This window comes from Suricata suricatta, chromosome 13 (assembly GCF_006229205.1).
Source record: "Suricata suricatta isolate VVHF042 chromosome 13, meerkat_22Aug2017_6uvM2_HiC, whole genome shotgun sequence".
NCBI lineage: Eukaryota > Metazoa > Chordata > Mammalia > Carnivora > Herpestidae > Suricata > Suricata suricatta.
The window spans coordinates 42381730-42395852 of NC_043712.1; positions in this window are offsets into that span (position 1 = coordinate 42381730).

Here is a 14123-nt window from a genome sequence, read left to right on the forward strand (position 1 = left end):
GTGGACTCGTGCAATACTTGTCCTTTTGTTTCTGGCCTCATTGACTTAGTGTAATGTTTTCAAAGTTCATTCATGTTGTAGCACATACCAGAATTTTATTCTTTTGGCAACTGAATAATATTTTACTACTGTGATACCACATTTTCCTTATTCTTCTAGTGATGGACATGGTAGCTTTCTTTGCTTATGGTAACTTTTTTCTGGGTCTCAGGGTTACATTGGACTCATAGAATGAGATGTAAAGTATTCTCTTTTTTTATTTTTTGGAAGATTTTATGAATGGTTGCTATTTTTTTTTAAATCTTCTTTAAATGTTTGGAAGAATTCCTTAGTGAGGGCTTGTCAGTATTTTTTTAAATTACCAATTCATCTCATAGGTCTACTCTTAAAGTCACTTTCAGGAGGTTTTATCTTTCTACAGTTTCCCATATCCTGAAATGTTGTTATATATTTGTTCATAGTATTTGTTTATACTTCTTAATATTTTTCTCAGTTCTGTGGTGATACCTCCTCTTCCATTATTGATTTTAGTAATTTGAGTCTTTCCTTTTTCTTGGTCAGCCTAGCCAAAGTTTTGTCAATTGTGTTGATCTTTTCAAAGAACCAAGTTTTGATTTTGTTATCTCTATTTTAGAAAATTCTTTATTTCATTTCTTTCCATCCTTTTTATCACTTCCTACTGCTTTCTTTGGGTTTGGTTTGCTCTTAAAATTGCAGTTTCTTAAGATGGAAGACAAAGTTTTTAATTTCAATTTTATTTTTAATAAAGCCATTTATAATAGTAATCTCTAACCAAAAGGTATGTTCTGATTCCAATTATATGCATCTCAATTTTTTTTAATTTTTTTATGTTTTATTTATTTTTGAGATAGGGAGAGACAGAGCATGAGAGGGGGAGGGACTGAGAGAGATAGAGGGAGACAGAATCTGAAGCAGGCTCCAGGCTCTGAGCTCTCAGCACAGAGCCTGACGTGGGGCTCAAACCCATGAACGTGAGGTCATGACCTGAGCTGAAGTCAGACGCTTAACCTACTGAGCCACCCAGGCGCCCCATATGCATCTCAATTTTTAAATTTCCTTTGTGAGGTCTTCTTTGTCCCATTGTGTAATTTAATTAACACATACTTGTGAATTTCCCAAATTTCCTATTGCTGACTTAGAAGACCAATGTGATCTGAGACCATACTTTGTGTGATTTAAATCCTTTTAAATTTATTGAGGATTATTTTATGGCCTAACATATGATCTGTTCTGGAAAATGTTCTGGTCTGCTTGAGAAGAATTATATATTCTGCTATTGTTGCATAGAGTGTTCTATAGATTTCTACTAGGTATAGTTGATTTATAGTGTTGTTGGAATATTTTATTTTTTTCACCATCTGACTTATTTCCGTTTTTGAAGTATGGTATAGAGGTCTCCATTCTTTTTTTATTTGACACTGGCTGAAAGAGGACTTTTTAGTGCTTTATGTGTAGAAAATTCAACAACGTCCACTTAGCCCAGTTTCGTGGCCAGTTCTTGAACCTTTGCCTTTTTCAGCTTGGCACTGCAAGCCACCGACTTTGGACACAGGACACTCCCTCCCCAGTGGGGGTGGATCTCATCATATCTGTCATTGTAATTGGTCCTGTGGCTTCCACCTGCTTAGCCAGAGCTCTGTTGTCTTCCGAGTTAACCTGTGTGAAGGTGACAGTAATGCAAGTCTTTATGTGGACCAGACCCCCCAGCCTGGCCTTTCCCTTGAGAACGCGGTAGGGAACCCCATCTTAGGGTGCACGTCAGGCAGAAGACGGGCAGCTCAGTGGGGTCCACATCATGTGCAGTCGCTACCACTACCAGCTGAGTCTTCTTGTTGTCCACTAAGGTGGTGACAATATTAATCCCCGCTCACAGGACAGGTGGCCTCTCAGTGGGGACATCCCCTTTGCCAGCAGCTTTCTTAGCCTGGGCCAACAAGCTCTGCTGCTTCTCTTGCTTTGTCTGTGGTCTGTATCTGTGGGCCCGTTTAAGCAGTTGAGTAGCTATTTGGTCGTACAAGGCCTGGGTGTACCGGTTAGAGGTTTATAGAGAATAGCCCTTTGCCACTGCAGCTGGATGTTGCAGGGCCATCCCTTTTGGACTGGATGTCCCCTCTGATGCCAGAATTCTTGGGCCTTTTCTCAAATGGGATTGACTACATTCTTGGCCTCCTGCTTCTTCACAATAGCAGCACCAGGCCACCTTCCTCTCCTTCACTTTCTTTCCCTTCAGCATCTTGGATGGCGATACTTTAGGTCTCTGTTCTTAATGTTGAATTGTTATGTCACTTGAGATCTCTCAGCTTTTGCTCTCTGTATTTTGCTGCTCTGTTATTAAATGCATATTTGTTTATAATTGCTATGTCTCCCTGATGGATTGGTTCTTATCATTATGTCTTTGTCCCTAGTAACAACTTTTCTTTTTAATCTACTTTGTCTGATATTAGCATAGCCACTCTAAATATCTTTTACTCCTTACAAAGTACATCTTTTTTCTCCTTTACTTACAATCTGTTTGGTCTTTGACTCTAAAATGTCGGTCTTGAGGTGCCTGGCTGGCTCAGTTGGTAGAGCATACAACTCTTGATCTCAGGGTTGTAAGTTTGAGCTTACTTAAAAAAAAAAAAAAGATCTAAAGTGTCTATCTTGTAGACAGTGTAGTTATATATTTTTCATAATTCTTCCAGTCTCTGTCTTCAATTGGAGTATTTAATTTACATTTAATAAGTTGACCAATAAGAGAATTTATTTACATCATGTGTTTTGCTATTTTCTATGTCTCTTGTGTCTTTATATTTTCCCTATAATCAGTGCTTTCTTTTGTGTTACATAAATATTTTCTACGGTATCATTTAAATGCCCATGTCATTTCTTTGACTATATATTTTTAGTTATTGTCTTAGTTTTTGCCTTGAGGATTACAGTTACATTTTAATTTATAACAATCTAATTCAGATTAAAACTGCCTTCATTTCTAGAGCCCACAAAAATTTTGTTCCAGTATGTTTCCTACCCCTACCTTTATAGCATTATAACATGAATTATAACATCTGTATTATAAGCCTATCAATACAATTTTATAATTACTGCTCTTTGCTATTGTTAAAGCAGGAGAAAATAATTACAAATGCACACATTTATTCTTTTATATTTTTCTATAAAGTTATATTTACCAGTATTCTTTACTTCTCATATGGATTCAGATAACCATCTAGTATCTCTGTTGTGGACCCCCTCGAGTGTTGATACCAATTTTTACACTTTCTAGCTCCAGAATTCTAAAAAAATTTTATTTTTAAAATCTCTTTATTCATGTTGCCTATGTGGTAAGACCCCATTTTTTTTTCATTCTTCAAACATAGTCTCCTTCAGTTTTAAAACATTTACAAAGTCTTTGTACTAAGTCCAAAATCTGGACTTTGTCAGGGACATTTTCTCTTGGCTGGTTTTTATCATGTATGAGGTACACTCTTTTTTTTCTTTACATGACTCATAATTTTTTTGTTAAAAACTGTATGATTGAATGACATATTGTAATAACTCTGGTTTCAGGTACTTTTTGGTTGCTAGGTTTTTGTTTTTCTTGTTGCCACTTGTTTTAGTGACTTTAGTGAACTGTATTCCTTTTAGTGTATAGCCACTAAGTTTTCTAGTAGCATTGTTTTTTAAGTTTTTGTCATTAATTTTTATTTTAAGTCTTGCTTTAAAGGGATCACCCTCTGTCAGGATAATTTACTGATTAGTCAATGACTGGCTAGAAAATTTTCTTAAATGCCTTGTCTGTATGCCTTCCTCCCTTTGCAGAGGGCAAGCTATGTGAGAAGAAGTGCCCTTAAAACTTTAGTTTATAGCCAACCTTAGCTTTTGTGTCCTTGTTCTAAGACTTCAAGAATAGCCACTATTGAGTGAGTAGGACCTTCTCTTTTCCCAGGTGTTTCCTGGGCCGCCTTTTAAGCCCCAGAAATATGTCAGAACTTTTCAGTCTTTATGATCATTTGTGATCTAAGTCTCCAATTTTTTTTTTTTTTTTTTTTAGATTCCTGGCCAGGTTTGGGGCCTCTGGGTGGTCTAGTCAGCTAAGCATCCAACTTCAGCACAGATCATGATCTTACAGTTGATAAGTTCGAGCTCCGCCTTGGGCTGTGCTGACAACTCAGAGCCTGGAGCCTGCTTTGGATTCTGGGTCTCCCTCGCTTTCTGCCCTTCCCCTGTGCGTGCTCACTCTCTCTCGCTCTCGCTCTCTCTCAAAAAAAAAATAAAGTAAGTAAACATTTTTAAAAATTAAAAAGTTAAAATTCCTGGCCAGGTTCCTGTTTGTCCAACAAGAAATCATAACCTTGGGTAGCTGTCATACTGCCACCTTGGCAATACAGTCCCCCATCATGAGCTAAGTTCTGCATCAAATACCCACAATGCTTTGGGGATAGAGATTTTCCAGGGAGCTGCTTATTCATACAAAATATTGACTATGATCTGGGGCTGTTGCTTTTAGTGTAGCTGTAAAAGAAGTCATTCCTCTCTGTTGGCTACCAGGCTGCCTACTTTTTATCACTATGCCATTCACCTGGAGGGTGGGAAGTTGGGAATGGGAAAACCCACAAGCCAAAATGGTACAGACCCACTTTCTTACTGAGGTTCAATAGTTTCTCTTAGATAATTTTCAGTTTATTCTGTGGCTTTGGCTAATTTTCAGAGTTTTGAAATGGTTACTTTTAGTCGTTTACTGATATTGTAATTATTTTTATGGGAAGGTGGTTCACGAAGGTTTTTGTTCTGCCATTCCGGAAGTCTCTCCTCTAGGATTCTATACTGGTCGAAGAATAATGGCAAAGCAAAGACAGACACACATAGACAAAAGGAGCCTCTTACAGAGACATGTTATCCTTTCTTCTTTCAGTTAGCTTTTTTCTCTATTCTCCCCCAACCCGCCCCCCCCCCCATGGCTTTCTCTCTGTGAGGTTTAGTGTAGTAAGAAGAGTCCTGACTTTGGCGTTCGGGCATGCCTGGATTCAGTTCCTAGCTCTGCAACAGTTAGATATTTACTTTTTCTTGAGCCTCATTCAGGTTGGTCATGATCGCATCCATCCTCATGGATTCACAATGACGACTGAGAAACCATTTAAGGAGTATTATACTAAACCCGCACATACTAGGTGCACGGGAAAGCATTAATATCACATTATCACTATACTTACTGGTTTCTTTGATTTTCACCCATTCTTTCTCTTACTGACTTTTAGGATTTTAATGTATTCTAGCATAAAAATATTGATTATTGGGGCATCTGGGTGGTTCATTCAGTTAAGTGTCTGACTCTTGATTTCAGCTGGTCATGATTAGACTGTGTGCTGGGCATGGCGCCTGCTTGGAATTTCTCTCTTCTCTCTCTCTCTCCTCTGTCTTCCCTCTTCCTTCTTCTCCCTCCTTCCTCCTTCCCCTCCCTCCTCCCCCTTCCCTCTCCTTTTCAAATTAACTTAAAAAATAGTGATATGATTTTAGTAAAGTCACCTATAAAATAAAGATAATGAGAAGAGAATTATGTCTTCCCTTTGCTGTGATCTTAAGCCAAGTATTTGGCCACTTTGAGCCTTCATTACCTCAAATGAGAGTAATAATATGCACCTTTGATACATTAGGGGCTTTGCTTTGAGAATCAAATGAATATACACTGTAGGCTTTTAGCACTCTGCACTCTATACTGTGATTTTAGTTTGTGAAGAGAAGTGTCTGGTTCCTCTATTTGATGGGATCATTTCTTTCTTTCCTCTGAGAAACCATAAACACAAAAATGTAAGATAAGTTGCTTTTCATTTGTGCCATTTCCCCCATCCCTTGAGTTATATCTTGCATTATTTATCCCATCATGTTGTAAATTACATTTATTATCCATTATCTTGATATTTAATATTTTTATTCACTTCATGATCTAGGCTACAATAGAAGAAAAGGCCATTTATGAACGCTGTGGCAGTAGAAATATGTATGTGAACATAGCAATAAATACTCTTAAGAAGCTGAGAGATCAAGGTAATTTCTTTTTAATTAATCAAGTGATAAGATAAAAACTTGTAATGAATGCCTGACATTAAACGTGGTCTTTTTCATTAGCAGAGTTGTTTTTAGGTATTCGATGAAATATATTTTTAAAATACTCTTGAGTAGAAAATGCAAGTGGGATTTTTGGTTGAAAATAACAAATTAGATTTGAAATTAGACATATGACTATAACTTTCAGAGCAGTCATCATGGAGATAATTAAATTTGGTTTCTGGTTATAAAAGTAACTCATTCCATGTGAAATACTATTTCTCACCTTTGTTTCATTACTGACTTCTTAAGACCTCTTTTTAGACATTTTTTTTTTACCACAACCACCCTCATCCCCAGGACTATTAAGTACTTAAGGTATAGGATTTTGTTGGGTAATGTTGAGTTTTAGAAAGCTACATACCATTGTAATATCTATGATTTTTTTTTATTATTCCTCAAGAGCCAGTTTTGTTTGCTTGGGGGTAATCCTACCACTTTCAAGAATACATAACATAAATTCAAATAATACATAAAAGCCTTAAAAGAAACAGCTAAAGACCACTTTCTTCCAAATCTTCAATATAGACCCTTCCATAATGACTACAGAAATAAATGTAATTTTAATAATTGAAGTGAATGCAGTCATTTGGTGTATAGCCAAATTTTTTGACTGAATAAAGTATCCTAGAAATCTTTCATCAGTTAATCTAGAATGTGTGTTAACATACAGATCTGTAGCATACATTTTAATGACTGCATGATACTCAATTGTATAGAACCTGTTGTGTCGAGTATAGAATACAGATGAAACACGCATCTGAGCATCGAGTTGGCTTACACGTGTTTTCTACTATAAGTTCTGTGATTAATGGAGTGTGGACTGAAACATTTCCTCATACTAGAGTCTATGTATCCTTAACATAAATTCCTGTGCACAGAATAGCTAGCAGAAAAGGTCTATGTGCTTAAAATTGGTAAATATTGCTAACTGCCTCCAGAAAATGTTTGCCCTTTACATTCCCCACTAGTAAAGTAGGAGTAGAAGGTTTTTCTTCACACCTTGCAAAAGTCCTTCATTTATCCTGTTTTGGGGTGTGAAAGTGTAGACCAGAAATGAAGTTATTTTAGTCTAGTTTTTATTATTATGAGGTTGAAGACCTTCATTTTTTTTCTCTCTCATTTTAAATTCTCTTTTTGCATCTTTCCGTCCACTTTCATTATTAGCTTACTGATATGTGACGAACTTTTGCATATCCCATTTTAATAGGCTTAAAATGTTTTTCTCAGTTTCACTCATACTTCAGCCTTATTTATGAAGTTTGTAATAGTTATTTTTGTCTCTTTTAATGTTTATTTTAACAGAACACATATGATGCATGCACACATAAGTCGGGGAGGGGCAGAAAGAAGAAGACAGAGAATCCTGACAGGGCTCATCCCATGAACTGCGAGATCATGACCTAAGGCAAAATCAAGGATCAGACGCTTAACCAACTGAGCCACCCAGGCATCCCCTAGAAGTTATTTTAAGTGTAATTAGAGGTGCTTGGGTGGCTCAGTCAGCTAAGTGTCTGACTTCAGCTCAGGTCATGATCTCAGGATTCATGAGTTCAAGCCACAGGTCAGGCTCCGTGCTGACAGCTCAGAGCCTGGAGCCTGCTTCAGATTTTAGTTTTTCTCTCTCTCCCTGCCCCTCCCCTGCTCCTGCTCGCTCACTCACTCTCTCTCAAAAATAAAGTGTAATTAATCTCTTTGATTTTGTTTCTGGGTTTTGTGTTATTCTTAGAAATGTTATTTTAATTTCAAGAATATAAAAACTTGATAATTTATGGCATTTAAAAATTTTTTTGAAAAATTTTAAATTTTGAGAGAGAGCATGAGCAGAGGAGAGGGGCACAGGGGGAAAGAGAATCTTAAGCAGCCTCCACAGGGGGCTCCATCACACAACGTAGGATCATGACCTGAGCCAAAATCAAGAATCAGATGCTCAACCAAATAATCCAGGCACTCCTATGGTGGGTTTGGCTTTTTTTATGTTTTTATTTATTTTTGAGAGACAGACAGAGACAGCGCGATCAGGGGAGGGTCGGAGAGAGGGGGAGACACAGAATCGGAAGCAGGCTCCAGGCTCTGAGCTGTCAGCACAGAGCCCAACGTGGGGCTCAAACCCACAAACCATGAGATCATGACCTGAGCCGAAGTCGGATGCTTAACCGACTGAGCCACCCAGGCACCCCCATGGCATTTTTTGTATGTACAGCACTTTAAATAGACTTTAATGTGTGTATTATGATATACAAGGTCTCATGAACAGACATTTCTTGGAAAAAAGACCTATAGGTGGCCAATAGACCCATGAAAAGATGTTCAATATCACTCATTATCAGGGAAATACAAATCAACATCACAATGAGATATCACCTCACACCTGACAGATGGCTAAAATCCATAACACAAGAAACAGGTATTGGTGAAGGTATGGAAATGGTTTAGCTACTATGGACAACAGTGTGGAGGTTCCTAAAAATCTTAAAAATAGAACTGCACTATGATCCAGTAATCACACCACAGGGTATTTGTTTACCCAAAAAATATGAAAACACTAATTCAAAAGGATGTATGCACACCTATGGTTATTGCATTATTATTTACAATAGCCAAATTATGGAGGCAGCCCAGGTGTCTATTGGTGGATAAAGGATAAAGATCTATTTATCTACATATAGATTTTTATATATTTATACATATATAGATATTTATAAATATGTACGTGTGTATACATATATATACACATGCACACACACAATGGAATATTACTCAGCCATATAAAAGAATGAAATCTTGTAGTTTGCAACAAGGATGGATCTACAGTGTATAACACTAAGCAAGATAAGGCAGAGAAAGACACACACCATATGGTATCACTCATGTATAATTTAAGAAACAACAAATGAGCAAAGGAAAAAAGATAAAACACAGACTCTTAACTATAGAGGACAAACTGATGGATACCAGAGGGGAGGTGGGTGGGGGTGGGATAAATTGGTGATGGGGATTAAGATTACACTTGTGATGAGCACTTGGTGATGTATGGAATTGTTGAATCACTATATTGTACACCTCACACTAATAAACACTATATGTTAACCACACTAGAATTAGAACAGAGAGCTTAATAAAATAAAAAATTTAATAATAAAATATACAGGGTCTCTTGGATTCATGGTATTCTTACTTCCCTCCTTTTCATATTAAATACAGCACACAGAAATGGAACACAGATGTCTAAGCACATAATTTGGATATTTGCAATGAAATAGAAATGGTTTGCAAATTGTTAGAGTTGTAGTCAGTGATGATGTAAAGCTCATTGAGTCACATTTAGACATACTCTAGCCAAAGCACAAAATACATTAGCTTTGGAATATACGAAGTCCTGATCTAGTTAGGAGTTCAATAAATTATCTATTTTCCCAATTTAGAATTAGATAAAAAGTAGTTTGGTCTCCCATGTTGGGTGCCTGTTTTAAGGTAAAAATAAACACTTTACTATGCTATAGACCTTTGTCGTGTACTATACTTTTTTTTTTTTTATAAAGCAGACAGACAATTATTTCAGGAGAAAAGTTCTTGTGTGTTTTAGGTGCATCTGGAAGCAGTAACAACAATGACACAACTGGAGTGAAAAAGCATGAAAAGAAAAGTGGTAAGCTTGGTGTGATGACAGACCCCTGTCCCGTCACCTTAAAGAAGTAAATGTGATGTGATGCAATTACTAAACTATTGTGCTTATGAAGGATCATGTGCGGACTGTGCATACTTCATAGCCTTTTTAAAAATTAGTATAAATAGATGAAAAAACAGGCTCTACTTAGGCAGTATTTGAATTCTCAACCTCTTGTTTTTTTGAAGGGGGTGGAGGGGATACTTAATGTCTATCCAGTCAGTGAGAATAATGCTTCTCAAACTTAACATGCATGAAATTACCTGGGAATCTTGTTAAAATGCAGATTCTGATTCAGGAAGTCAGGGAACAGCCTCAAAGTCTTCATTTCTAACTTTCAGGAGCAAAGAGCTAGAGAGAAAGTTACTTGATTTTGGTTGTATCTTGAATAAAACTAGATTGTAGTACCTGTCTTCTCCTCTAAGTATTTGTGTGAAACAAAGTAGGTGCTTCTAGAATTGCCTAATATTTCTCACGGAGAAGTCTTTTTTTACAAAAGGGTGTAGCAAATTCTGCCAGAATTTTAAATAACCCATTAGGAGAAATTTTAGGAGTCCATTAGTATGAGGGGATTAGTGTTAGTGATGTTGGAAAGAGATCCTTGAACTTGAGCATTTTGCACTTGTGAGAGTCGCCCTGTTTCTTGCATGTAAGCTTTTGTACTCCTCTTATCTCAGTGTTTATTAAGAACAAGCATGATTTGAAACCAGAAGACCCGAGTTTGTATATCAACTGTGCTGTGTAACCTTGGTCATGTGTCCTCATTTCTCTGAGCCTCATTTTCTTTGTCTATAAAAACAAAGTCCATAGGTCATTCTGAGTCAACATAAAGTTTAAATCAATGTCTTGAATACTTTTTGGCATGCTTCATATGAACTGGCTATTACTGATTTGATTCTTACTTTCTCTTTGCTTATCCAAAATATAGGACCTCTGATGATGCAGGGAGCAATATCTCTCTCCCTCCCTCCCTCCCTCTCTCTCTCTCTCTCTCTCTCTCTCTCTCTCTCTCTCTCTCTCTCTTAGATATCTAGATATATTGGTCATAGTTTACAATGACTTGGATTCTTTTAGGCCACTCCCTTACTTAGTTAATCAGCATTCAAGCTTTTCATATCTGAAAAGGTTAGAATCTAACGTTACCACTACTTTAAAACATGATAATTTATTGAACTGCACTTCTTTTTTTCTTAGCACTCACAGGAATTGTTCTCTACAGACATCTGCAAGACTACCTTCTAACGGAAGAACAGCTACATGAAAACAACTATCCCCAACCCAGCCCTGGCAAACCAGGCAGTATTCTTTTAAACCCGGGCATGACCAAAACTCTTAAAAATGACAGTAAGTGTATTGAAACCAAAAATGATCCTTGCTACATGTTAAGGCTGGAGCACTTAAAGGATTATTTCGCTTTCCACTTCATTTCCATTATCTAAGAAGTTTAATTTTTTTACATAATTAAGTCTTAATAATCATTTCGGGTAAGTACTAGCATTACCTCCATTCATACAAATGAGAACATTGAAGCACATAGAGGTCAAGTGACTTGTCAAAGGTCAGTCTGAAAATAAGTGGTAGAGCCAGGATTCAGACCCAAGGAGTCTGATTCTGGAGTCCCTACTCCTACCAACTATTCATATACGTATGCAGTGTCAGGTTTTGAATACTTCCTATCCTTTCATTAGAAACTATTATAAAAAGATTTACAATTAGTGTTATTATTTTACATTTTCTCTAAATGCTAGACACAGTTTAAATCCCTTCCCCCAACCCCATAAAGAAAGAAATGTAAAATACCTAACATCACAACTGTCAAATCTTAGGTCCATTGGAGTTCGAAATGTGACTACAGAAATATTTTTCTGGGTGCCTGGGTGGCTCAGTAGCTAAGCATCTGACTCTTGGTTTCAGCTCAGGTCATAGTTTGATGGTTTGTGTGACTGAGCCCTATATTGGACTCTGCATTGACAGTGCAGAGCCTGCTTGGGATTCACTCTCTTCCTCTCTCCCTCTCTCTCTGCTCCTCACCTGCTTGTGCTCTCACTCACTCACTCTCTCAAACATTTTTTAAAAATACACTTTTCAGTGATGAGAAAATATTCATCTTTTGTATTTTTAGAATTTTTCTCGTGATTGTCTTTGCCATTTACTTACTTCTCCCCCTGCCCGGCCCCCCAACACTTAACCCAGTTTAAGAACAGAGGCACTCAAGGAGGAAGGCAAGTCTGCATTTGGTTTCTCGTTTACCCTCCAACCTTGGTTTTTGCAAATCTGGATCATATAGCTACCCCATCAACTTGTTGGGAGAATCAGTTACAGGAATGCATGCGAAGTGCTTGGTACAGTGCCTGCCTCAGAAGCTCATAACAGACACTCAAATAAGAGTTGCCATCACCATCAGAACTAGTTTGAGGATCATTAATAAAACCAATAGTCACAAATGGGTCTAGTGAAAAGCCCAGATCTACTCTCAGTGACTTAATAAGCACGCAGGTCACTATATACATAAAGGGGATAAAATAATAATGAAGATATGTGTCCTATTTCAGGAGTTACTATGTACTAAAAGTAGATAACTAATCAAGTTGGCTACAGCGAAATTATGGTGCTAAAGCCACAATTATCTGGCATTAGGCTGACTCTGGAGGCAGACAGGATGCCTGTTAGAAGACAGGCAGCCCTAGTGCCAGGAGCAGGTCATGTGCAAGTGTTCCTCTGGGTAATCCTGGTAGGTTTCCTGTTACCTCATGGTCAACATGAGTATGTAATCCAAGCGTGATCAAGAATGCGAAGGCAGTTAATTTCCTGCATTTCGGTCCTTTGTCTTTTCGCCCCTTGTATTCATGAATAATTTCACTTCATATTTTGTTTCAGCTTCCAAGAAGGTCTGTTGTCGTTGTGGGAAAATATATGGCGTGACTCCCGCAGGCAAACACAGCAGGGTAGAAGAATGTTACTTCCACATTGGCGGAGTGCTGACTCATAAAGGCAAGTACTTGGTAGTTCTGTTTGTTTCATTTATTTGATGAGCCAGTGCCAAAGCTGTTCAGAGAAAAGTACAATGAAGTATTCAGTTCATTGCATTTGCCTAAAGCAGTCCAGTAGAGAGAAACCATACCGAATCTGAAGTTTGAATTACAAGTGCCTAATTCTGACCCCCACTTGCTACCCTTGCAGCCCACTGGCGCACGGAGTCCTGGGCTGTGACGGTAGTGCAGCACAACCTCATGGCAGTCAGCTACTTCCTGACATCACCTGCCTTGCACCTGCCTGCATTAGAATCATTTCTTTGCTAATAGCTTCCATCCCTTGCTGCTCTTGCCCCTGTCCTGAATGAAGATGAACTCTTGATTCCTTTTCCCACCAGCACCCATTTTTCCTGCAACATCATAAATTCACTACAGTCCACTCAGATGGGGCTTTTTCCTACTCAAACCAAAACCCTGGGTGCTGTCATTAGTCTTAACACCTTTTTGTCTTAGCAGTGTGCATACCTTATGTGTTACCAATCAGTAATGTACTCTGAACCTCTCCTTTCTCTACGTCTGCTGCCGCTGTCCAGGTCCAAACCACCCCCATCTCTGTCCCCAGTTGCTGCAGTGTCCTCTGCCCAGTCTCACTGCTTCTACTGTACCCTTTTGTCTCTCTACCTCCCCCAATCTATTTTTCACCCCCAAAACCCCAGAGTTATTTTTTACATCACATATCTGGTCCTGTCTCTGCCCCACTTTGATTAAACCCCTTTGGTTACCTTGCTGACCCTGACTGACTCGGTCTCTGACTCCCATTTTCTCCCCTATCGTTACTTTCACACCACACTGACCCCCTGTCCAGAGCCTTCTTACCCATTATTCTCTCTGCTTTTGCTACAGCTGTTTCCTTTTTATCCTTTGTGTCTCTGCTTAAATAGTATCTTCACAAGGTCCTTTCCCCCACACCATCTGAAATAGGTCTGCCCTCTTCTATCCAGCCTCTTCCTTTCATAGCACTGAAGTGCATTTTGTAATGACCTACTAGTTTATCTGCCATTTCTAAAAGACTGCGAGCTGTTGGAAGGACCACCATCCATTTTTTTTTTTGCTCCCCATCACTTAGCATAGTCATATACATATAGACTGCCAACATGTGGACAGATGAACTATTTATGCAGAGATGGACATTAATGTGAATGATATTATAATAAGTAGTTTGAAGAAGATAAAGCAGGGAAAAAATAGAAGAGAACAATGGGATGATTGAATGACCAAATACATGGATAAATAATAAATCAGGCAAGTTTGGCCTGAGTGTTTAGAGCATGGAGGGCTTAGTTTCAGAAGGTGGAGGGACTTTGAATTCCAGAAGAGGA